General features: G+C 51.8%; 1 long non-coding RNA gene across 9 annotated transcripts in view; it reads right to left on the minus strand.

The window, feature by feature from the left end:
• The window catches only part of LOC137227284 (uncharacterized), a 41445-nt gene extending 19556 nt beyond the window's left edge, over positions 1-21889 (minus strand). For 5 of the 9 annotated variants that reach the window (XR_010944770.1, XR_010944775.1, XR_010944767.1 and 2 more), the window contains exon 1: positions 349-10571. This is a non-coding gene — a long non-coding RNA (uncharacterized lncRNA). Of the gene's footprint in view, positions 1-348; positions 10572-20525 lie in introns of those variants that run through there. The other 4 variants (XR_010944773.1, XR_010944772.1, XR_010944768.1 and 1 more) reach the window with 4 other exon arrangements.
• Between the last annotated feature and the right edge of the window lie 465 nt (positions 21890-22354).

The following is a 22354-nucleotide window of genomic DNA, read 5'->3' on the forward strand; positions in this document are numbered from 1 at the left end:
CCCTGTTCACGGGATGTGTCCCTCCTCTGCCCGGACCCTGACGTGGCCTCAGTAGGACCCAGGCACTGGGCTGCAGCTTTGGGTCAAGTACTACAGGGGCCCTCACGGCGGAGGCAGATCACTGAGATCCAGGGATGGACCCACCCGGAACCACGGAAGGACCCTTGGCGATCCTAGGGTGGGACCTTCTGCAGGGAGGGGAGGGGCTGTGGGATGCAGGAGCAGCAAAGGTCGATGAGGTTGTTGTGACCTCGACAACATAGCAAAGGATACACAGCTTCTGTGTGTAGCAGACGTTGTTCTAACGCATTTTGTGTGTTAGCTCATGGACTCCTCGGGACAACATACCAGGCAGCTGTATTATTCTCCTTATTTTCCCATTGGAGAAACTGGGACACAGAGGTGCTGAAGCCACTCACCCCAGTCTCACGGCTGGGAAATGGAGGAGCTGGGACTCAAACCCTGGCCGCTTCTCCTGTGGGTTCACCCAATGCCCTGGGCCCGCTGGGTCCTTGGCAGTGGAGGCCAAGGGGAGAGCTGGTTTATGTGGAATTTCAGATCCCCTTCACTTCGTTTTGTTTGCTGAGAGGTACGTGTTGAAGTTATTAATTATTTTCGCATATGGATGACCAATGGTTACAGCCTCGATTGTTCAAAAGATTATTCTTTCTCCGTCGCATCGTCTTCACATCATTGTCAAAAATCAGTTGAACAGCGCCAAAGAGCAATGAATTACTTAAGCGTAAACTTAATAAAATATGTGTAGGATCTATAGATGGAAAAGCACAAAACACTGGTGAAAAAAATCAAACTCTTAACTGTGTGGAGGGAAAAGACAAACCAGAGATGGGGATAAAGATTTGCAAATCTTGTATCAGTAAAGGACATGTATTTAGAACATATTAAGAACACCCCAAGCTCCATGATAAGAAAACAACCCAATTAAAAACGAGTAAAGATCTGAACAAACTCTTCACCCAAAACGGTGCATGGCAAATAGGCACGTGAAAGCACGTGGAGCAACAGGAAAGCTCGTTCGGGGCTGGTGGGGGCAAAATGGCGCAGCCTCTCTGGAAGCCAGTTTAGCAGTTTCTTCTAAAGTTAAATGTAGACCTACCGTGGGATCCAGAATCACACTCCTGTGTATTGTTACCTATGTGAGCTGAAAACTCACGCTCACAGAAGAGCTCACGTGGGAACTTTTAAGCAGCACGATTCATAATCACCCTAAGCTGGAAGCAACCGTGATGCCCTTCCACAGGCGGACAAACCAACGGTGGTGCTTCTGGACACTGGCACAGAATCGATCAAGAAAAAGAAAAGCGCTGCTCGTTCATGCAGCACCATGGATGAGGCTTAAACGCATTCTGCTAAGTGAAAGAAGCCAGACCAGAAAGGCTACATATGGTAGGATTCCATGGATATGACGTTTTGGAAAAGGCAGACTATAAGGATAGGGAAAAGATGAGTGGTTGCCAGGGGCTGGGTGTGGGAGAAGTGGTGGAGAGGCACAGAGGGATTTTTAAGCGGTGGGATCACTCCGCGTGGCACTGACTGGTGGATACGTGACACCATGCGTTTGTCAAAACCCATACAGCTTGTCAGCACATGGAGTGAACTTTGATATATAAAATGTAAAAAATCAACCAGAATGTGAGGGGATCCCGAGATGGAAGGCAGATGGTGACAAAGACTAACTGTATTAGATACGTGTAATATAACATCTCTGAAGGGAATGGGGGAAAAGAAGCTGACCTAAGTGACTATGGAAAAGGGTATTTTGATTAGAAACTGTAGGAGTAAAGATGAAAGGCATTGTGCATAAATGCTGTGCTGGTTGGGAATGTTCTTTCTCGTGGGGGTCCGGGTTAACAGTTCTGAAGGTGCTGTGCAGGCACACTGGCAGGGAACAAATAAGTGAATATAAGGTGAGTAGTGGAGTCTAGGTTTCTCAGTGTTGAAGGTGGAGGTTACACACAAGCAAAGGGGAAAGTTAGAAAGGACCATACGGTACTGGATTAAAGTTGGATTCATAAGAATGGACTCAGGGCTTCCCTGGTGGCGCGGTGGTTGAGAGTCCGCCTGCCGATGCAGGGGACGCGGGTTCGTGCCCCGGTCCGGGAGGATCCCACATGTCACGGAGCAGCTGGGCCCGTGAGCCGTGGCCTCTGAGCCTGCGCGTCAGGAGCCTGTGCTCCGCAACGGGAGAGGCCACAGCAGTGAGAGGCCCACGAACCACAAAAAAGAAAAAAAAAAAAAGTGTGGACTCATATTAGCTTAATGTGGATAGAGATGGACAGATACAGAAATAATTACAGATATGTTTGTATACGCAGATTACTGTACACACATGTATTTCCCAGCTCTGTCAGCTGAGAAGAGTGAGAAGCAATGATGTCCCAGCAGCAATGAGCACACCCAGTGCCCAGATCTTGGTTTCTAACACCATCCTCCAATGAAAGGAAGCAGGGCTCCTTATAGAAACAGCTGATTCTAGGGCTGGGGTGGGAGATACACACGATGAGCCTGGAGCATCCTGTAGGCACAGAAGGTAAGGGTGGGTTCAGAAAACAAACGGGGCACAGGAGCCAACCTGAAAGAGTTACCAGCGGCCAAAGCTGCAATAGTTGGGGCAGCAAAACCAAAATGTAGAATTGGGAGTGTAACCCAAATTATAAAATAAATACCCACAATTCCATACTGATATAAATAAATGATTGAATAAATAATAAACAGGGAGAAGAGACAAATTTCCCACACAGAATTCCAAATAATTCACGTAGACCCTCCTGTCTACCCCCACCAGCCCTGAGAGTGGGCTACACTCAGTGACTTCCTTGCAAAGAGGAGAGTGTGGAAGGGAAAAGAGAACCTTCACGGGGCAGAAGGCTGGCAAACACGACCTCAGCCAGGGCTCAAGGTCAAGTTCAACAGTGATAAGTCAGGTGGACGTCCTGTACCTCTGGGAGGGTGGCACCTCGCCTCTGTGGTCTCCACTCCTCGAACTCAGCACCGTCATGAGAAAAACCCGAGACACATCTCAGCGGAGGAGCATTTTCCCCCAAACACCTGCGCAGTCCTCCAAACTGCCAAGTTCACCCAAAACAAGGAAAGTCTGAGGAACTGTCACAGCTCAGAGGAAGTTAAGGAGACATGACTAAATGTAGTACGGTGTCCTGGATGGGATCCTGGAACAAAAAAAGGACATTAGGGAAAAACTGATGAGCTCAGAATGAAGTGGAGTTTTGTTATAGTTTCCAAACCAGTGCAGTTACAAACGTTCCGATGCTGTTTCTTACTTTTGACAACTATACCGTAGTAATGTAGTAACGTAAGATGCTAACAATGGGGGAACTGGGTGCTGGGTGTGCAGGTGTACTGGAACCCTGTACTATCTTTGCAACTTTTCTGTAAACTCAGAGCTATTCTAAAATTTAAAGTGCGTTTGCACAAAACGGTTGGGGATGTTCGTGGCTCTTTCTGGGCTCTCTATCTTACTCCATTGATCCCCGTGTCTATCCTTTTTCTATCACGTGGTCTGTGGCTCTGTAGTGTGTCTTGAAATTGGGCAACACGAGCCCTTTAGGAGGAGGGGGACAGGCGTCCTTTCCAGGTGCCCTGAGCCCAGGACGCTTCTATGTGTGGGCCTTGGAGACAGAGTGCCTGGGTTTGAGCCCCAGTTCAGTTCCACCATTTGCTTGCTGTGTGACCTAGGGTAATTCACTTAACCTCTCTGTGCTGGTGTTTTTGTCTGTCCAAAGGGAAGGTTACTGTACCTCCTTCACGGTGTTGCCTAAGGGTTGAGTGAGCTGACACGGCATGAATGCTGAGGACAGTGGCTTTGTAAGGCAGGTGCCTGACCCACTTCAAAGACATCCCTCCTCAATAAACACCTTCCCACTGCACAACTAGATAAAGAGCTCGGCCGCCCCTCTCGTGACGTTCTTTTAGGAAATCCTGGGGGACCAAGATAACTGGCCTTCAAATGGCCCCGCCTTTCCCTTCCTGAACCTTAATTCTCTCTCTCGGGTTTCAGATTTGCCAATAAAGAGTGACTCCACCCTGGATCCCTCAGAAAAGGCAGAACTTCCAGTCGATGCTCTCTCTACCTGTGACGTCGCTATGTGGGGTCAGACCTATGTGAGGCGTAGACCCTCCAGGACCCATGAGTGGCAAGCTTTGCTTTTCCATCGTTCCCTGAAGGGTGTTGCTGAGATGCGACTTGCAGTCAGGAGAACCACAAGGGTGGGTGCAACCCCACATTGGCTCCGGGGGAGAAATGTCTGCAGGAGCTGCCACAAGAAGCAGGCGACCACGTGAGTGTTCTCTGGCCAGTATCCCCTTCCCAGCCCATAGCATCGCTATGGATAGACTGAGACCGGCACGAAACAGCCTGGTGCACAGTGGTGTCCGCCATTCTTATCTGGGAGTTGGCACGTGATGAAGGTGGATTGAAGGGACGAATGAATGTAGGGTAGCCACTCACCAAAGGCCCTGGTCGTCGACTAGAGACCTCAGGGTGAGGGGCTTGCTAGCCAGGCGCACAGGACGCAGGACGTGGCTCTTGTCCTTGTCCGTAATTGTGGATGGCGTGGCGAGCTCACCCTGCTTAGCTCTCGGAACTGTGGAAGGCCCTGAGCAGGGGGCCAAACCTCAGGGCTGTGACTGGACACCTGTGGGGGGGACTCACAACCATCCCCTGGCTTTGCAACCTCATCACCAAAGAAAGACAGGTGCTGCGATCACTGAAATAAAAATCATAGGAATAAAACCAGAACAAGCTGGGGAAGGAGCCCTGGAGCCCCACTGTGCTTCTAGATGCGAGAGGGCGTCATTCTTCAGCACTGTTTACTCATCGATCGTGCCGTGGAAATGGGCTTTAAAATGCTGTGGAACATAAAATCACAGCGAGGTATCATAATGTCTAGCCAGATGGAGGAAAATGAAAATATCTGTCAATATCACGTGTTGGCAAGAATGTAAAGCTTTGGGATGCCTAACCTCTGCCAGTCGGAGTGGACGTGGGGAAATGGGTGGGTACGACCTGGCAGAGCTGGAAGTGTGCCTGCCCTTGAGCTAGCGGTCCCACCCCTGGAAAAGCATCCTGATGGAGCCTGGGCTCGTGCGTGCAAGTGCCCGTCGAGAGAGAAATGGTAAAGCGTGGTGTATTCATGCAAAGAAGGTGCACACGGCACGAGGAGCCAGTGACAACAAAAACCGGGACCCACAAACCCCACACACGTCCACACGCGCGTAAACTGAGCTCCACAAAACAACACGGATAAACCTAAAAACATAATTTTGAGGGGGAGAAAAAGCCCAGACATGAAAGAACGCTTACGGTATGATTCCATTTATATAACGTTAAAACACAGACAAAACTAAACTGTATTGTTAGGGCTGCATAATTAGATAGTAAAGCTAAAAAGAAAAAAGAAGGGAGCAGTTACCATAGAAGTCAGGGTGGTAGTTACCTCTGGAGGGCTGAGGGGGCCGTGTTCGGGAAGGTCAGGGCGGAGGCATCTGGCTGTTGACAGCTGTCTGTCTCGACCTTGGTGGTGGATCCGTGGCTGTTTGCTTTATAATAATGTATATATTCTTATATATCTTCAAAATTAGAATAATTTAAAACATTAAACTATATGGGAGAGCTGAAGCAATTTGAGTGTCCTTGGAAAGATATCCTAGAAAACAATTAAAGGAGGCCCCTGGTGGCTCTTGTCACAAAGCCTCCTGATGTAGTAGAAAGAGTAAGATCTTGAGAACAAGACGGAAGAGGGTTTGAACACTGGTGCTGCTACTTGTTAGATATAAGGCCCCCAGGAACCTCAGTTCACCAATCCATGAAATGGGAACAAAAGGATGTACCGAGGGTAGGTACCCAATGCCGGGCCCAGAACCGACCCTGGCAGATGACCTCCGTTATGGGTGATGCTGACATTATGACCAGGGCCCAGGTGGCCACCATCACTTTCTTGGGCACATTGTTGCCACTTCCCTGTTGAGAGGCGGAGTTCGTTTTCCCTCCCCTACATCGGGGCTGGCCTTGTGTGCACACTGACTGAGGAAACATGGCGGAGACTGTGCCCGAGAGCTTCTGCATCTGGCTGAAGGTCAGGCTCAGGGGCAGCTTCCTGGGAGGGCAGGTTAGCCCTGCGGTCGCAAAGCCAGCTCCCAGGAGACGTGGCTCCCTGGGTCATGGGGCGCCAGGTGTCTTCAGGTGCCTCTGGGAGTCTGGAGAAGGTACACATAGGACCCGATCAGGGTGTGTCTTGTTAACAGGAACAGGGACGTTTCTGCCAAGTGTGCAGCCTGAGACTCCGGTCACAGCTGGGACAGTCCTTAATCTAATTAGTTTCCAAGTATATCCTGAGGACGGGCTCTGTGCCTGGGTGCTGCCACAGCCCTGGGGATGCAGTGTGAAGGACTGGCTTCCACTCCTTCCCTTGCAGAGGTTACACCCATAGAAGAGCTCAAATGAGCTCCACAGACCATGGCTGGGCTGGGACCTCATTCCAGGTCTGGGGGAGAAGCTGAAGGAGGAGACACACCTCCAGCCACTTTCCCCCGAGCCTGGTCAGTGAGACCAGCAGAGGGACCACAGTGGTGGGGTGGGTATGGGGGGTGGTCACGTCTTGCTGCGATTATGCACTCACGGCAGGACACCTCCACCTTTGCCAGCCTGTGAGTGGGATCAGAACGAAGCGAATCCCACTGCCTTGAGCCCACTGCTCACCCGTGAGGTCTGGCCCCTCGCCACGTAAACTGGTATAATCTTTCCAGAAGGAAACGTGGCACACCTTCCCGCACTCTGAGCATTCATGCTCTACGGCCCAGCGAGCCCACGTCTAGGGATGCATCCTAACGCCACCCTCTCACACGGATTCCAAAACCCATGCAAGGAGACATTCACTGCGACAGTGTTTACAGTAGAAAACCCTCAACCCTAGCTGAGCGCTCACCAGGGAAGAATTGCTTACATAACTTTTGGTGCAGCCCCAGATGAAATCCTGGGAAAACAGCTGGGAAAAAAGAATGAGGCAGTGGCCCCAGGCTCATGGGTGGGATCCTCAGCGTCCTACAGATGTCATCCGTCCTCACTTCATGCTTTCATCCGTTGGAATGCCAGGGCAATCTCAAGGAGGCCTGTGTTTGTTTTAACGACACTTGAAAAACTGATTCTACCATAAGCATTGCTGAGCAAGGACCAGGGCAAGTTTTAAGAAGGAGGTGGTGTTATCTGCATTTTCAACTATTAAGTCTTATAAAGTGATGGCAGAAAAAAGGGAGATTGGTGTAGCGGGGAGAGAAAAGGGGCCCAGTGGGTCAGAGCCGGGAGCCCGGGGACAGGTCCGCTCCCACAGGGAAACTCACCAAGTGGCAGAGGAACAAGTGATCCTCAGGGGAGCCCAGACAACAAACGATGTGGAGATCATTGTTATCAGGGTGGAAAAGAGAGAAAATCAGGTTGTGACATCACATCACTCACAAATTATATATTCCAGATGGTTTAAGGACCTGGTGTGATGAGCATGTCAGCATTACTAAAAGAGAAAGAAGGAAGCTATCTTGAATCATCTCAAGGTGGGGAAAGATTTCTTAAAGGAGGCAGCAAAGAGGATGCACAGACCCCAAAATGGTTTATAAGTTCATCTGTTTTAAGATGAAAAACCTCTTATCGTGAAACAACACCATGGGCAGAGTGAAAAGGCAAGCCTCAGAGCAGTAGAAGATATTTTCATCATACGTGCAATAATGGCTTAATATCCTGAATGCATAAATAATATCCCTGTATCCATATATCAAAAGGAAAAAGACCCCTTTCCTTAAAAAAGCAGGGAAATCGGCAAAATATATGAATACGAAACTCACAGCAGAGGAAATCAATGTGGACGAAGTAAATAAAGAAATAAATGATTCATTCATTCCTTAAAGGAAGCTCGATCATACTACGAGGTTGAGCCCTGTGAAATAATATTCTCAGTAGGTCAGCACGACAGAATATTGGTGCTTTCCCATGGTTCTGTCCTGGTAATCAGGGAAGTCTAAGCTCCAACTTGGTGAGTGACCACTGCATACCCACGTGGTCATCAGACGTTCACGTCTGGTGATGCCACTTCCTGGTGAGAATGTGACACTTTCATACTCTGCCCTGTCAGCGGGGCTCAACTTGGGTTGCCACAGGGACCTTGGGAACAATTTGGTGGTATCTTGTGGAGTTAAAGATGCGTATATACAATTCACCTGTACTTCTGAGAGGAGGTGAAATGGGGCAGCTGCTGTGGGAAACAGTCTGGCAGCTCCTCAAACGATTAAATGCAGAGCTACCATGTGACCCAGTGATTCCAATTCCTGAAATGAAGACACACGAGTGTTCTGAATTATCTGTAACAGACAGACTGGAGGAACAACCCAAATACCCATCAATTGATGAATGTGTGAATAAAATGTGCTGTTGCCATACGATGGAATATTATGTGGCCATAAAAAGGAATGAAGAAACTGACACACACTATGACCTGGATGATCCTGGAAGACATGCTGAGGGAAAGCAGCTGACCACAAAAGTCATATATTATATGATTCCATTTATGAGAACGTCCAGAAAGGGGAAATCCATAGAGACAGAAAGTAGGTTAGTAGTTGCTTAGGGCAGGGGGGCTGTGGTACTGCGGATGATAGCTAAAGGGTAGAGGGCTTCTTTTTGAGGTGATGAAAACAGTATGATATGGACTGTGGTGATGGTTGCAGACATCTATTACTACACTAAAAACCATTGAACTGAACATTTTAAATGAGTGATTTGTATGGTATGTGAATTATACCTCAATGAAGATTTTTATCTTTTATTATTATTATATTTTGGCCATGCAGTGAGGCATGTAGGGTCTTAGTTCCCTGACCAGGGATAGAACCCAAGCCCCCTGCAGTGGAAGGTTGAAGTCTCAACCACTGGACCGCAAGAGAAGTCCCAGGTGTTTGTTCTTTTTTTAAAGAAAACAGGCTGCAGGCACATCACCAGGAAAGTGGATAAATAAACAAATGTGGAATCCACTCAATGGGGAAGTCTTAGGTGGTGAAACTCAGTGAGTAAAAAGTTTCAAGCATTGAAGAAAAAGCTTTTGAAAAAATTTAACATGGATTCATGGTAAAAGCTTTCAACAGAGTGGGTAATGAGGGAATATATCTGAACATAATAAAAGCCACATAGGGTAAGACCACACTAACATTATAGTCAATGATGAAAAGATGAAAGCATTTCTCTATGATCAGGAATAAGACTAGGATGTCCACTTTCACCAATTTTATTCAAATTAGCATTGATGTCATAGCCACAGCAATCAGACAAGAAAAGAAAATGAAAGGCCTCCAAACTGGAAAGGAAGAATTAAAACTGTAGCTGTTTGCAGACATCATGATACTATATACAGAGTCCTAAAGATGCCTTGGAACTAGATTGTAACTAACAACTGAATTCAGTAGAGTTGCAGGATACAAACTGTTGCATTTCTATACGCTAATACACTAATAATGATTTGGGATGCAGTTCAGCTCATAACTCTCAGACCTCTGAACCCCAAGTTGTTTCTTTTTCACATGCAAAATGGATTGGCCCAAGAACCAAACTAAAACTCTTCCTTAAATTCCATTTCTCTAGAATCACTCTTTGGTAACAGTAGACTGATTAAATTAATTGATATTCATGAAGTGAAATCCAGTACAGCAATGCCAATGAACGATATACAAATTTATGCAACTTTAAATTCACAAACAACGTGAGAAATGAAAAAAATCTAATACAAAAAAGTAAACACACTATTGTTTTCTTTACTTTCACTACTTTTGTGTTTTATATCATCTAAGTTTATATCATCACAGCAGTGGTTATCCTAGGTGTAGTAACAGGGAAGGAACCAATGGGGGTGTCTCTGGGGTCTGACAATATCTCTTTGTTGACACAGGTGCCGCAAACAGAACTGTGTTCAGTTTGAGTAATTTCATCGATCCGTGCACTTAGGACTTGTGAGTGTATTTAAAACATTTTAAAATACATATCATTAAAAAAAAAAGTTTAAGGTAATACCCAGGTTTGCACACAGAGTTTAAAAGTCATGGGCAATGGCTGTAGATCCTGGTCTGAGGGGTACCCCTCCCCATCCACATAGACCTCCTAACCTCCATGGAGCAGGTCCCATGCCCTGGGCTTCCTCAGAACACAGCCACATCAGGGTGGTCGGATGTCTCACCTGGGAGCTCAGGGCTCCAGTAGTCAGTGCCTCAGCAGAAGAGCAGAAGGTGCAGGGCCCTGTGACCCAGCCTTCTGTGTCACTTGCCTCACTCACCATACTCTGTTGCTCAAAGCAGTGACAAGTCCATGGGGAAGGAATGTAGACCACATCTCTTGATAGACAGTAGTAAGGTTGTAAAAGAGTGTGTGGGAAAGAAGGTGTGGCTGTCTCCACCTTTGGAAAAGATAATCTGTCACTTCCAGCTAGATGCACGTGGCCTCCTGGTTATTGGCCAGTGAGATGGAGATGGAGTAATAGTCTTTATTTATCTCCCCTCCCTCCCTCCCTCCCTCCCTCCCTCCCTTCCTTCCTTCCTTCCTTCCTTCCTTCCTTCCTTCCTTCCTTCCCTCTTTCCTCCCTCTCCCCATCCCCTCTACCAAAAGATTTAAAACAACAGATTTTCAGGAACCTCCTGTTGGGTTCTACTAAAAAACATCAAAGGAAACACTAGCACAACTTACAAGGTCAAGTATTTTGTAGTCATCACGAATGAAGCTGTCTGACCTGTAGCATCTTTGTGAGTCTCAACCCATGGCAGATCTGGACTGACCTGGGTTGGGTCCCAGCTGGGGGAGTTGGTAAGTTCAGGTGCCCCTCACACTTCCTTTTTGTCTCCATTAGCAAGTTTTGCACTGACTTCCCTCCTTCCACACCTGTCCTCCTTACCACCAATACGTCCCTGTGGGTCTTCTTGCCTGGAATGTGGCTTCAGAAGTGGTTTCCACCTCCTGTCCAGGCAGGGCAGCTCTGAGTGCCCCCGCCCCAGTTGGGTCAGGCCCTTAACTGATTACACTGCGTCCCACACACCCTAAGCAGCCCCTTGAGTCAAACATCTATGGTGCGGAGGAAACAGCTCTGGGCAGGGGTCAGAGCTGTGGCCCAGGCAGTGTGACCTCAACATCACCATGTAACCTCAACCAGAGCCCTCTTCTGGGCCTTGGTGTCCTGAGGCTCATGAAGGATCTGGACGGAGGATTGAGGGGTCAGCCCTGACAGCTCCCACAGGCCATAGCTGTGGTCTTGGGAGCTACGTGGTGCCTGAGCTAGCTTTCCTGGCCCTCAGAGATACCCTTCTTCTCTGTTTACCTCCAGATATCTGGGGGGCTGGGTTGCAGAACACTTGTGTTGGGATTGATGTGGGGTAGGCACTAATCCACCTCTACTTCATGTCAAGGAATTGAGTGAGGATGGGACAAGTACCAAGGTCTTGGTGGCCCTGGACAGACTGTTTCCAGAATCAGGTATTTCCTTAAATTTTGTGACATTATTCGCTCCCTAGAGCACGGGGTCAGCCCAGCCAACCCTAAGCCCAAGGAGTGGGTTTAGTCTGCTTGTTTGATATTTAAATAAATAAATGTGAACACACACACACACACACACACACACACACACACTCCAAAAGTCTTGTTTGTAGCTACTGAGTCCAAATATTCAATCTATGGCTATTTTCTTTGGTGGAACCCTAACTAAAGGTCACATTTAGAAACCAAAGCTGACTCTGATCAGTGGAGGTTGATATTTTAAACAGCTGCCCTAAAATAACAGAGTCAATCGTCACCACGCTAATGTGCTGTAATACGTCTGTTGATTCCGTGCCGGATTCTGACACAGACACGGAGGTTGTCGGTTGCTTGAAGGCTTAAGAAAGGATTGCACGCTTTTCAAGAAAGAAGCTTACTTTTGAAATGTTAGGATGTAGGAAATTCATAAAGCATTTTGGCAAAAGACAAAACAAAGTGAACCAACAACAGTCTGGAGGACATTATTCATTCAAAGAAAATACAGGAGGAGGAAAGGCAAAGATGATTGAGGGACAGAGGCATCACTCGGGTGACTGTCACAGTGTCACTGTCTAGGTGCACATCAAGGTGACCGAGATACCCGTGTTTTTAGAAGGAAAGGTGAGTGACAAACAGGGAAGACGCTCACCGAAAGTGAAATGGGAGTCTGTAAATAAAGACCTCCCTGAAAGTGACAAATCACATTTTTCAAAAGACGAAAAGAAAAATAGAAGCAGACAATTAATGAAAGAGGCAAGAGGGATGAAGGAGCTCTTCAGTCAGGACGACGGCCGGTGCCGGCGGCACTCGGCATCCTGCCCAGAGCCTGTGCATGTGCGTGTTTAGGCAACAAATCGCCTTTAGCAGTGAGAAGGGATGTTCAGAATGACAGGATACCATAGCGTGGTCCTCCAAGAGCTTCTGCAGGTCGAGAAGATGGACAAGGACACCTGTCGGTGAAATCAGCCTGACCTGGATTTCCGGCAACTTAAGAGTGTCAGGAGCTGTCAGGAGCTTAGAGCCTCCCAGCCCGTGTGTCCCAAATGTGGGTGACATCTCCACAGGTCCATGGTGAGGAAACTAAACAAGGAGAGCTTTTTTGCATAAAACTCTGTTCACTCCACGTACAGCAATGTCCTTTATTCTACTGTCATGAGATAGAGGTGACATTAAATCGTGCTTAAAAGTTGGCTACTGCTAGGTTCTGATTTTTAAAAAAACTTTACCTGTTGATAACATTCCCAAACCTGGCAGTCGCTAAGCTGAACGTGAGCGCCATGAGGCTGCGGAAGGGGCAGGGATGCTCCAGGGACAAGAGGACGCAGAGCAGGGAGCTAGGGCGCCGGGTGTGTCCCGGGGCGACCCTGGGTCCTCCCTGACACCTCATTCTGACCTGGTGAGCGGGGCCCAGGAGCCCTGGAAGGTATTAGTGTTCAGGCTGTGGTGCCTATCCCTTCGGGGCAGTCACCACACTTAGCAGGTGGGGGCCACCCCTGGGCCATGCCTGCCTCATGGACCGGTTTCCTCCTGGCCGCTTTCTGTGCAGTGGACGAGCTCTGTGGCCTCGGCCTCCACAACACTTAGGATGGAGGCCAGCACTGAGAGGCTGGCTGGGGGGGTGGAGGCCGGTGGGTACCGGTGGTTGGATGAGCACCACTCCCCTGAATTAATTAGATGGGCCAGTCTGGCTTTGGGAGGCGTCTGCATAAATGGGCTAGTGTAAATGCACTCTCCTGGCTTGGAGCGCACGTTGCGGGCTTTGGAAAGGTATGTGTCGGTTATTGGAAATCGTCTCCTGGAAATCCTTAAAGGACCAGGTGGCAGAACAGCAAAGGACTGTTTGCTTCTGTGCAAAGAGTCAAGAGAGGCTGTGAGAGAGCGTCCAGGTTTTCTCAGACTTTCCAAAGGCTGGTTGGCGGTGGTGCCGAGGACATGAATCGCCCATGAGGAAATGGTTTGTTAAGAAAAGGCCCAAGGTTTGCAAAAGCAGCATTAGTGTCGCCCAAATTAGTGTTTGTGGTTTTGTTTTACTTAAAAGCATAGAGGCTCTGGGGCAGTAGAACGACCGTAAGGCATCAGAGTTAAAGGCAATGGTTTTGGAATGGGAAATACATCCTCAGGAAGGAAGGCTTGGGAGTTTGGGATCAACAGATGAAAAAGCTAGTATATATAGGATGGATAAACGACAAGGTCCTACTGCAGAGCACAGGGAACTATATTCAATATCCTGTGATAAACCATCATGGAAAAGAATATGAAAAAGTATATATATATACGTATAACTGAGTCACTTTGTGGTACAGCAGAAATTAACACAACATTGTAAATCAGTTATACTCTAATAAAATTAAAAAAAAAAGAAATACATCCTCTAAGCGACGTTGGGGCTCACCTGTGAGACGGGGCAGCAAGGCCTGTGAGAGGGGTTGCCAGGAGCCCACACGCTGCTCGTAACTGGACCCGGTGCCCAGGGAGCGGGAGGTGTTGTTTCGGGTGCTGCTGGTGGGATTATCCTTTTCTGCACGAGCGGGTGGCAGTTCATGAGGTGCTGGGGTTCTTGAGCCTCTGTTCACCTAGATTCCAAGCCCTGTGATGTGGCTGGCAGGGGGATGATTTTAGACCTCATGCTACTTGGGATCACGGTCAAGGAATCCCCGAGAGTCTAGGCGAGAGCGTCGTTTCTGCTATCTGCCCCAGCGTCTAGCTGGGCTCTCTCGCATGTGGTCTGGGGAGCCCATTAAGATGCCCCTCCTACATCCGGGTGTCTAAACCCGGACGCTCTCCTGAGCATCTTCCCCACAGCCCCTGAACTCCAGTCCCGTCTCATTTCCCCCCCGCGGCTGCTGTAACAGATGACAACCCGAGGAGCTTAAAATAACACACGTTGACCTGCTCACGGCCCTGGGGGCCGGAGGTAGAAAATCAGTGTCACTGAGCTACGATCAAGATGCTCCAGAGGGCTGGTTCCTTCTGGAGGCTCCGGGGACAAATGTTCCCTTGCCTTTTCCGCCTCGTTTGGCTCACGGCCCCTCCTACATCTTTAAACACAGCCCTCCCACCTCTGCTTCTGGCCTGCGTCTTCTCCTCTGGCCTCCTGCCTCCCTCTCACAATGACTCTTGTGATGACACTGGGACCAGCCGGACAATCTGAGTACTCTCCCATCTCAACATCCTTAATCAGATCTGCAGCATTCCTTCGGCAGTATCAGGTGACTTTCACAGGTTCTAGCCGCTAGGACGTGGGATATTTGGGGCCATTATCAGCCGACCGCATCCACCCACGCACTTCCCGTCCTCCCGGAGGTTCCCAGGATGGGTGGTGTGGACGCAGCATCTCCCTCTGCCCTTCCACACCCCTGCGTGAGCTGCTGGCCAAAGGCAAGGCCCTGGGGGCCCCAAGTCCTTCCCTGTGTGCTGGCTCTCTCTTTCACAGGTGCGTCCACTGGGATGCTCCCAGCTAATGCTGGGGGGTGGGGGGAGAGGGGGACGGCCCAGAACACCCTGAGCCTGGCTGTGTGCCCCCCTCTCCATGCTTCAGCAGCATCTCATCCCAGTGCAGCTCACCAGCAGGTCGTGAGCCATTTGTGCAGACTTGGGGTTGACTTTCATCCTTGACACAGAGCAGGTGCGGATAAAAGATTTGTTCGATGGCATTGAATTGCTGGGGTCCCCTGGGCTCTCCCCCTGGCAGTGGGCTTGGGGTTTGGGGGTGTCTGTGGTCAGGCAGCTGCAGGAAGTCAAGGAGATGAGCTCTAGAGAAGCGTCTCTGGGACGCCCCTCCAGACGACCAGGGGGGCAGGGAAGCCGGGGTTAAGCCTCTTCTCTGAGACTCTCCATAGAATCCGGGGCAGGGGTGTGGTCATGACTGATCTGACAGCCCATAGCCAGCTCTGAGCCTGAACACCACAATCATGGACTTGAAGCAGAAAGAATGGGTGAGGAACAGGTGAATGAATTAAATGCAAACCTCAAAGCGCAAGAAGATATTTACAGCACGGAAAATTGATACAGGACTTGAATTCAGAATATAGAAAAGCAAATCTGTAAGAAAAAGACCCAAATCCCAACTGAAAAGTGGGCAAGAGACTTCAACAGGAACTTCAGAAAAGAGGTTCTTCAGAGAGCTGATAAACCTCTGAAAAGGTGCTTCACCTCACGAGTAATCAGGAAGATGCCGGTTAAAATCACAGTGAAAATCATTGTGGTCCATCCATCCGATGCAATATTATTCAGCCATAAGAAAGGAATGAAGTACCAATACAGGCGACCACAGGGGTGAATCTGAAAAACATTATGCTAATTGAAAGGAGCCAGACACCACAGGTCACACGTTGTGCGATTCTGTTTCTACGAACTCTCTAGAATAGATCATATCTAGGGACAGAATGCAGATGGGTGGGTGCCAGTGGGGAGGGAGGATGGGAAGAAATGGCTTAAGCGTTGAGGGGTTTTACTTTGGAGTGATGGAGATGTTTGGGAACTAGACAGAGGTGGTGGTAGCACGACCTTGTAGATGTACTACGTGCCATGGAACCGTTCACTGTAAAGTGGTTAATTTTATGGTGTGTGCATTTCACTCAATAAATTATTTTTTTAAAAACCACAATCACATACCTGCCTAAACGGCTCCAGTTAAAGACAACCGACAAACCACGTGTCAGTGAGAACGTGGAGCAACTGGAGCGCGCACGCGTGAACACATGCAACCCGGGCGACTTAGCAATTCTGCTCCTTGGTCCATGCCCACCGGAAATGTGTACGCAGGCGCAAGCAAACACGTGTGCCAGGATGTCCAGCCTAGCTGTCTTGTAATACCTCCAAGCTAGAAAAACCCACGTCCATCAAAATAGGATAGGTCAGTGGATGGCCATGTTCCATAAGAGAATACTGTGCAGCGACGTGGGTGAACAACTATTGCCACGTGGACCCATTCGGTCGAAACTCTGAAGTAGAACGCAGAGGGAAAGAACTTTAGGCAGAAATAAAAACAAACACTTGTTGTGCGATTCCGTTTACCCGTAGTTCAAAACGAGCACATTTTATCCCACTGCCTTTGAAGGTAGGGCAGCGGTCACCCTTGGTGGGGGCCGGGGAACAGTGTTGGGGGATGGGGGAGGACTGCTGAGACCCACATGACGTCTTATGTAGTAGGACCAGCGGGAGCCAGGAAACCATTACGGGACAGCCGTTAGGGAGAGGAGAAGTGAGACAGAAATTGAGTGCTCGGCGCAGAACTGGTTCCCTTCCATTTGACTCATTCGTTTGTTCAGTGAATACCGTCAGAGTGACTAGGACGCACTCAGACCTCATCAGGCACTGGGGAAATACATATGAAACTGTGCGACCCTATTCTCTGAAGCTGAATGTCTGGTGGGGGGACAGCTGGGCAAACAATGACAACAGGTGTGATAACTGTTTTCAAGCAGACAGTACAAGGGAGCACAGAAGCTGTAGAAAGCTCTAGATCTCTTCCAAACACCAACTAAAGGCTCCCACTTGTTGGAAGATTCCACAGGCCTTGTCTTTTAACCCCACAATTACCCTCTGAGGTGATGTCCTCAGCTTCCCATGACCAGGAGAGGACAGGGCACTGGGAGAGGGCATGCTGCTGGGACCAGAGCTCTGGAGCGGTGGGGCGGGGCCTGCCTGGCCGGTGGGTCTCAGTGGTATCCTCCCCACTTCGAGCCCGAGACCACCCTGAGTCTCCTGCCTGTGGACCCCTGTTGCCACTTGGGGCCTCTCCTGTTGCTGGGGGCGCACGGCTGGCCTTGTCCCGGGCAGCAAAGGCAGACAGGTTCCACATGCAGCAGGAACCCTGGCCGGTGCTGCCCTGAGGACTCCAAAACCTGTTTCTGGACCATGGCCACGCTTGGCCCTAGAGGTGCCATCCACCTCCGACCTGTCTTCCTGGCCTCTGGGAAGAGGGTGATGGGGCTGGAGCGGATAGACAGTGAGCCGAGCGGGGCCTGGGGGCAGGGGCGTGCCACCTGGCCTGGCCCTGGGTGAACGCGACCATCCAAGCACCAGGTCACCGCTAGGGAGAAGCGGCTGTGAGGGGCCTGCCGTGGAGGGACTGACCTGGGCTAGAGCTAGATGTGGGAGCCTCACTTCACTGAGAACCCGAGAGGCTGCATGGGGTGACGTCTGAGCGGCCGTGGCCCTGCTTCCCATGTGGGCCCCCTGGAATGTGCAGCTCCTCTGGGAACTGAGGGGCCAGGGGGTCAGGACGCCAGGCCACACGCCACCTGTTGGGCCCTGAAGCTGATGCGTTGGCCAGGAGCGGCACGTGGGGTCACAGGGTGCAGGGTGGGCTTCAAGCGGGCCTGAGAGCCGCGTGGTGTGGGCACATGGATGCCCATGGCATTTCTCTGGGGGTTGGTCCCAAACGCTTACCATCAGGTCAGGACCCCCGGTTTTGGTGCCCCCCCTCTTTTACGGGTACACTGAGCTGCAGGTCCTCCCCACCAAGCTAATGCAATCGAGAATGGGGTCCCTGGAGCCAGTGAGGCGGGCGGGAGGTGGGGTTCACTTGGATGGCGTAGCCCAGGGGATGGGGAGCCACGAAGACCCTGCCCCCCACCTCGCTGGCCTATTCTCCCCCAAACAAGACTCTAGTGTTTTCCATTCCCTGCTTAAAAACCACCCAGGGGTCCCACCAGGCTCCGGCCTCTGTCCCTCTTTCTGCACACCCCTCACCTGTGCATGCTGGGCCTGGGGCAGAGCCCACCTCCTTCTGGCCCCTCGGCTGGGACCCCCTGTCCTGCTCCCACTTCCTGGTGAAAGCCCCCTCTCCCGAGACGGCCCCGGGCTGCTCCCCGGGCTGAGCTGAGACGGCCCCGCCCTTGGCTCTTCTCTGCTGTTGCCGCCTTGAAATCGTTCCCACTTGTGGAACACGGGCCCCCATTTTGCGCTTGCGCTGAGCCCTGCAGATTCCGCAGCTGGCCCTGTAGGGTGGGCACGTTTCCTCCCAACCTCGGATGCCCTTTGGCATCGCAAAGCAGAGAACGCCTCTTGACGGCGTCACCCCACACAGAGACCCGGGACAGTGCCCGCGCCCAGGGTGGGCGGGCCCAGGCATCAGCCCCCAAGAGGGTGCTGTGTCCCTCCTGGCCTACTATTGCCACCCAGAGCCAGGCCTGATGGCCACCCGTCCCCGAGCGGTCCTGCACTGTGCAGACATTCAGGGGCACTGTCCCCAGGACTCCAGTGGTGCTGTGGGACCCCTGAGCCCACTTCCTCATCCCTGCCCCGAGGCTGTACTCTGCTTCGGTGGGAGCAAACGAGTACGCATAGCGGGTGCCCGAGAAACTTCCCTCTTCTTGGTCACCACCCTTTCCTGAGAAGGAAACCCCGGCGAGGGTACTGGCTGTGACCCTGCCCCGACCTCTGACCCTATACCCGGCCTGCAGGCTGCTCTGGCCACACTGGCCTTGCTGCTATGCCTGGGGCCTCGCTGGGCCCAGCAGTGAGTCGAGAAAACACCACAGCAGGACGCTTAGGGCTGAGTCCCAGGCCTGGTCCCTCCGCCCATTAACCAGCTCTTCCCAAACGGCCTCCTCTTTTTGGACCTCGGTTTTCCGCTCTGTAAAATGGGGGCTCAGACAATCTGCTCTCTCTGAGTGCTGTGGTTCCAAGGGGGAGGGAGAGAGCTGAGCTGCCAGGGTGGGCCTTCCTGGGGAAGACATACCAACCCGGGACAGGCCCCAAGGGCCTTGGAGTTGCCCCTGTCTTGTCTACCAGCTGGTTTTTGCCCACTTTGGGGGTACCAGGCACTCCCTAAGTTTCTGGGTGTTAGGGGTGGGAGACGGATTAGCAGACACAATGAACAGCACAGTGAGGAGCCTGGACTTTGGCCTGGGTGACGAAGACAGAGTGTCCGTTCACGGAGGTAGAGCCCGCAGGAGAACACAACGTGGGAGAAAAGATTTGGGGCCTGGCCAAGGTCAGTGAAAGGTGGGGCAGGTGGATCTGCAGGTGCGGAGCTCAGGAGAGGGGCTCGAAGCAGGTGGAGATGGGGACCCAGCACCTGTGCGTGCCCCCTGGAGGTCACGGGGTGGTGGTAAAGGCAGAAGACCACCCAAGACCGGGCCCTGAGGGTGTCCAAGGAGACTCCAGGAGCAGAAGGAGTCCTGGAGCTCCAGGGGAGGCCGTCCCGAGGCCCGGGAGTGGCCAGCTGCGTTGAGTGCTCTGGAAAAGAGTGCAAAGCCCAGGACGGAGGAGCGTCCATCTGCTTGTATCAGTCACGTTTAAACATTTCTGGATCTTATGATGCTTTGACGTTTTGGGGGCTTTTCGGTGAGACTGTCCCTCACCAGAGGGGAGCAAATTCCTGGAGACAGCAAGCCATTCCCTGCAAACAGGTCTTTCACATGCAGACCAACAGTCCAGAGCCCACCGCGACCACCTGCCTCTCTAACTCCTACACAAGCCAGGATCCCCAGCCTTGAATCTCCAGCCAGGTAGTTGAGAGCCAGAGGTGCCCAATGGCCCAGGGCCCACTGGAGTGACTCAAGCCCACCAGTGCTGAGCCTGCCTCGCCAGGCCCTAACCTCAGAAACCACAGTGGAGCTTCTGGGCCAAGCTCCCCCTCCCTCCTAGGCTACGGCCCACCCTGGTGCTTCCCCGTGTGGCCCTGCGTGGCCCGGCATGGCTCCTCCCCTTGAAAACTCTAAGTGGTAAACTCTTCTTCGATGCCATTGTTCACCCGTGTCCTCCCTTGGTTACCTCTATAAATTAAGTCCCGGGTACCGTGGTGAAACGCCGCCCACTGTACCCCTCCCGGGTGGTTAAGCTGTGCCTCTTCCCGCCTTGGTTCTCACAGATGCACAGCCCAGAGCCTCTAGGCGAGTGAGCGCTTTCATAAAGGGCACAGATTACATCCTCGGCGAGAACATGCTGTCTTTCCAACCTCCCTCTGCCCCCTTCCTCCACCCCTGCCGGGGGCCCAGACACTTACTGAGTCTTTCCTGGTTTTTTCCTTAGTCTTTTGGCCAAAAGATGCCCCAGGATAATGAAGAAATGTATTTACAGTAGCGATATTCGGTCTGGTGGTTTCTGGAATGAGTTAGCCACAGGAGAATTTCTGAGAGGGTTTTTTTCCAATGTGGAGGCAAGCGGCGGGCGGGTCACTGGTGAGGTTCCTGATGCTCTAGATTCTTCATCCTGAGCCTCAGCAGAGCCCGCTCCGTGGCACGTGTGCCCACGGGATAACGCGCCCTGGGCTTGCAGCCACCGCAGAGCCGCTGGGGACCCTGAGCGGCAGGGAGCTGACCCAAAGGGGGCTGCGTTCGGGTCCCTGTAATTGTGTCCCTTCACCCCCTGAATGATCCAGGATCTGAAAGCGAGGTATTTATATCTGTTCCTCAATCAGGCCCCGTAAGACGCCGGGCTGGCGGTGTTCCCCGGCCGCTAATCTGGGGCCGACTGTTCCAACACACTTGGGTTCTTAGAAAAAAACAAAACTTCCTTCGTTTCAGATGTTCACTAATTTAAACTGGCCCTTGGCCACGGGCTGTGCGTCCCCGCCTTTGTCTGTGGCCGCCTCCCTGCCCCCATCCAGGGCCCCTCCAGCGGGAGGTAGCAGAGGCGTCGGCCGTCGTGAGGCCTCGACTCCAGCCTCCGTGGACCCGTGTGCAATGAGAGCCCCAAATCTTCTCTGACTCACTGTGCAAACATCCTCTGCCCTCTGGCCTTGCCGTCCCCCTCCCGCCCGACCACCAGGCCCCTTGGGTTCCCAGGCCCGGGCCTCAGGGTTCTCTGATGGGGGACACTGCCCCCCCCCCAGGTGGACAGTGCTGGGTGAGGCACCGGGCCAGCGGGCCGCCTGGCTCTGGAAGCCTCTCCCGACAGTCTGAAGTTCACCTGGGGCCACCTCTGCCGGGGGCTGGCCTTCTCAGGAAAGAAACGGGTCACTTTCTGTCTGCTCTCAGGGCCGGGAAAGGCCTGGCTGTGGGTGAACGTCCATGTCGAAGTCAAGCCGCCTTGTCTTCATGCTCCGAACAGCCCCCTGGACCTGTGCCCCCTCCCCCCTTCACCTGGCGGCCCCTTCTCACTGGGCATCACCCTCCGAGACCCTCACCCTGCAGTCCTGCTCTTCCTCTGTGCTAATCCGCGTCAGCATTGGATCACTGCTTGCCTTCTGCCCGTCCACTGCCAAGCTCAGGCCCCACACTCCAGGCGCGCCGGGAGCACAGCTGGCCGCGGGTCACTGTTGGATGAATAACTCGGGCAGACCCCACTGTGATAGCCTGCAGGCATCTCCCACACCCTCTTGTCCTCCAGTCTCAACTCTCGGGTGAGCGGGCATCTTGGGCAGGGACTCTCCCTCCTCCCTCCCTCCCTCCCTCCTCCTCCCTCCTCCCTCCTCCCTCCTCCCTCCCTCCTCCCTCCCTCCTCCCTCCTCCCTCCCTCCCTGCCTCTTTCCTTCCTTCCTTCCTTCCGTCCTTCCTTCCTTCCTTCCTTCCTTCCTTCGTTCCTTCCTTCCTCTGTCCATCCATCTCTCTCTTTTTAGGCTGGTTTCCCTAGGGCTCAGCATAATTTAACACATAAAATGTGCTCCATCAACACGTGTAGAACGACTGGCTCAGTGAAGAGGCCTGGCAGGAGCCCCTGTGAGGACTCAGTCTTGCCTTCAGCAAATATATAAGAAGCGTCTCCGGAGCGCCAGGCTCACGTGTGCTGTGCTCGGGGTCCAGCCGGCTGGGCCCCTCTCCAGTCCCTCAGGGCGCCCCCAGGTCTCCCCCTGGAGGGCGGGTAAGGGTGGGGAGCCCACATGGGCCCACGCAG

Source organism: Pseudorca crassidens, chromosome 7 (assembly GCF_039906515.1).
Source record: "Pseudorca crassidens isolate mPseCra1 chromosome 7, mPseCra1.hap1, whole genome shotgun sequence".
Classification (NCBI taxonomy): domain Eukaryota; kingdom Metazoa; phylum Chordata; class Mammalia; order Artiodactyla; family Delphinidae; genus Pseudorca; species Pseudorca crassidens.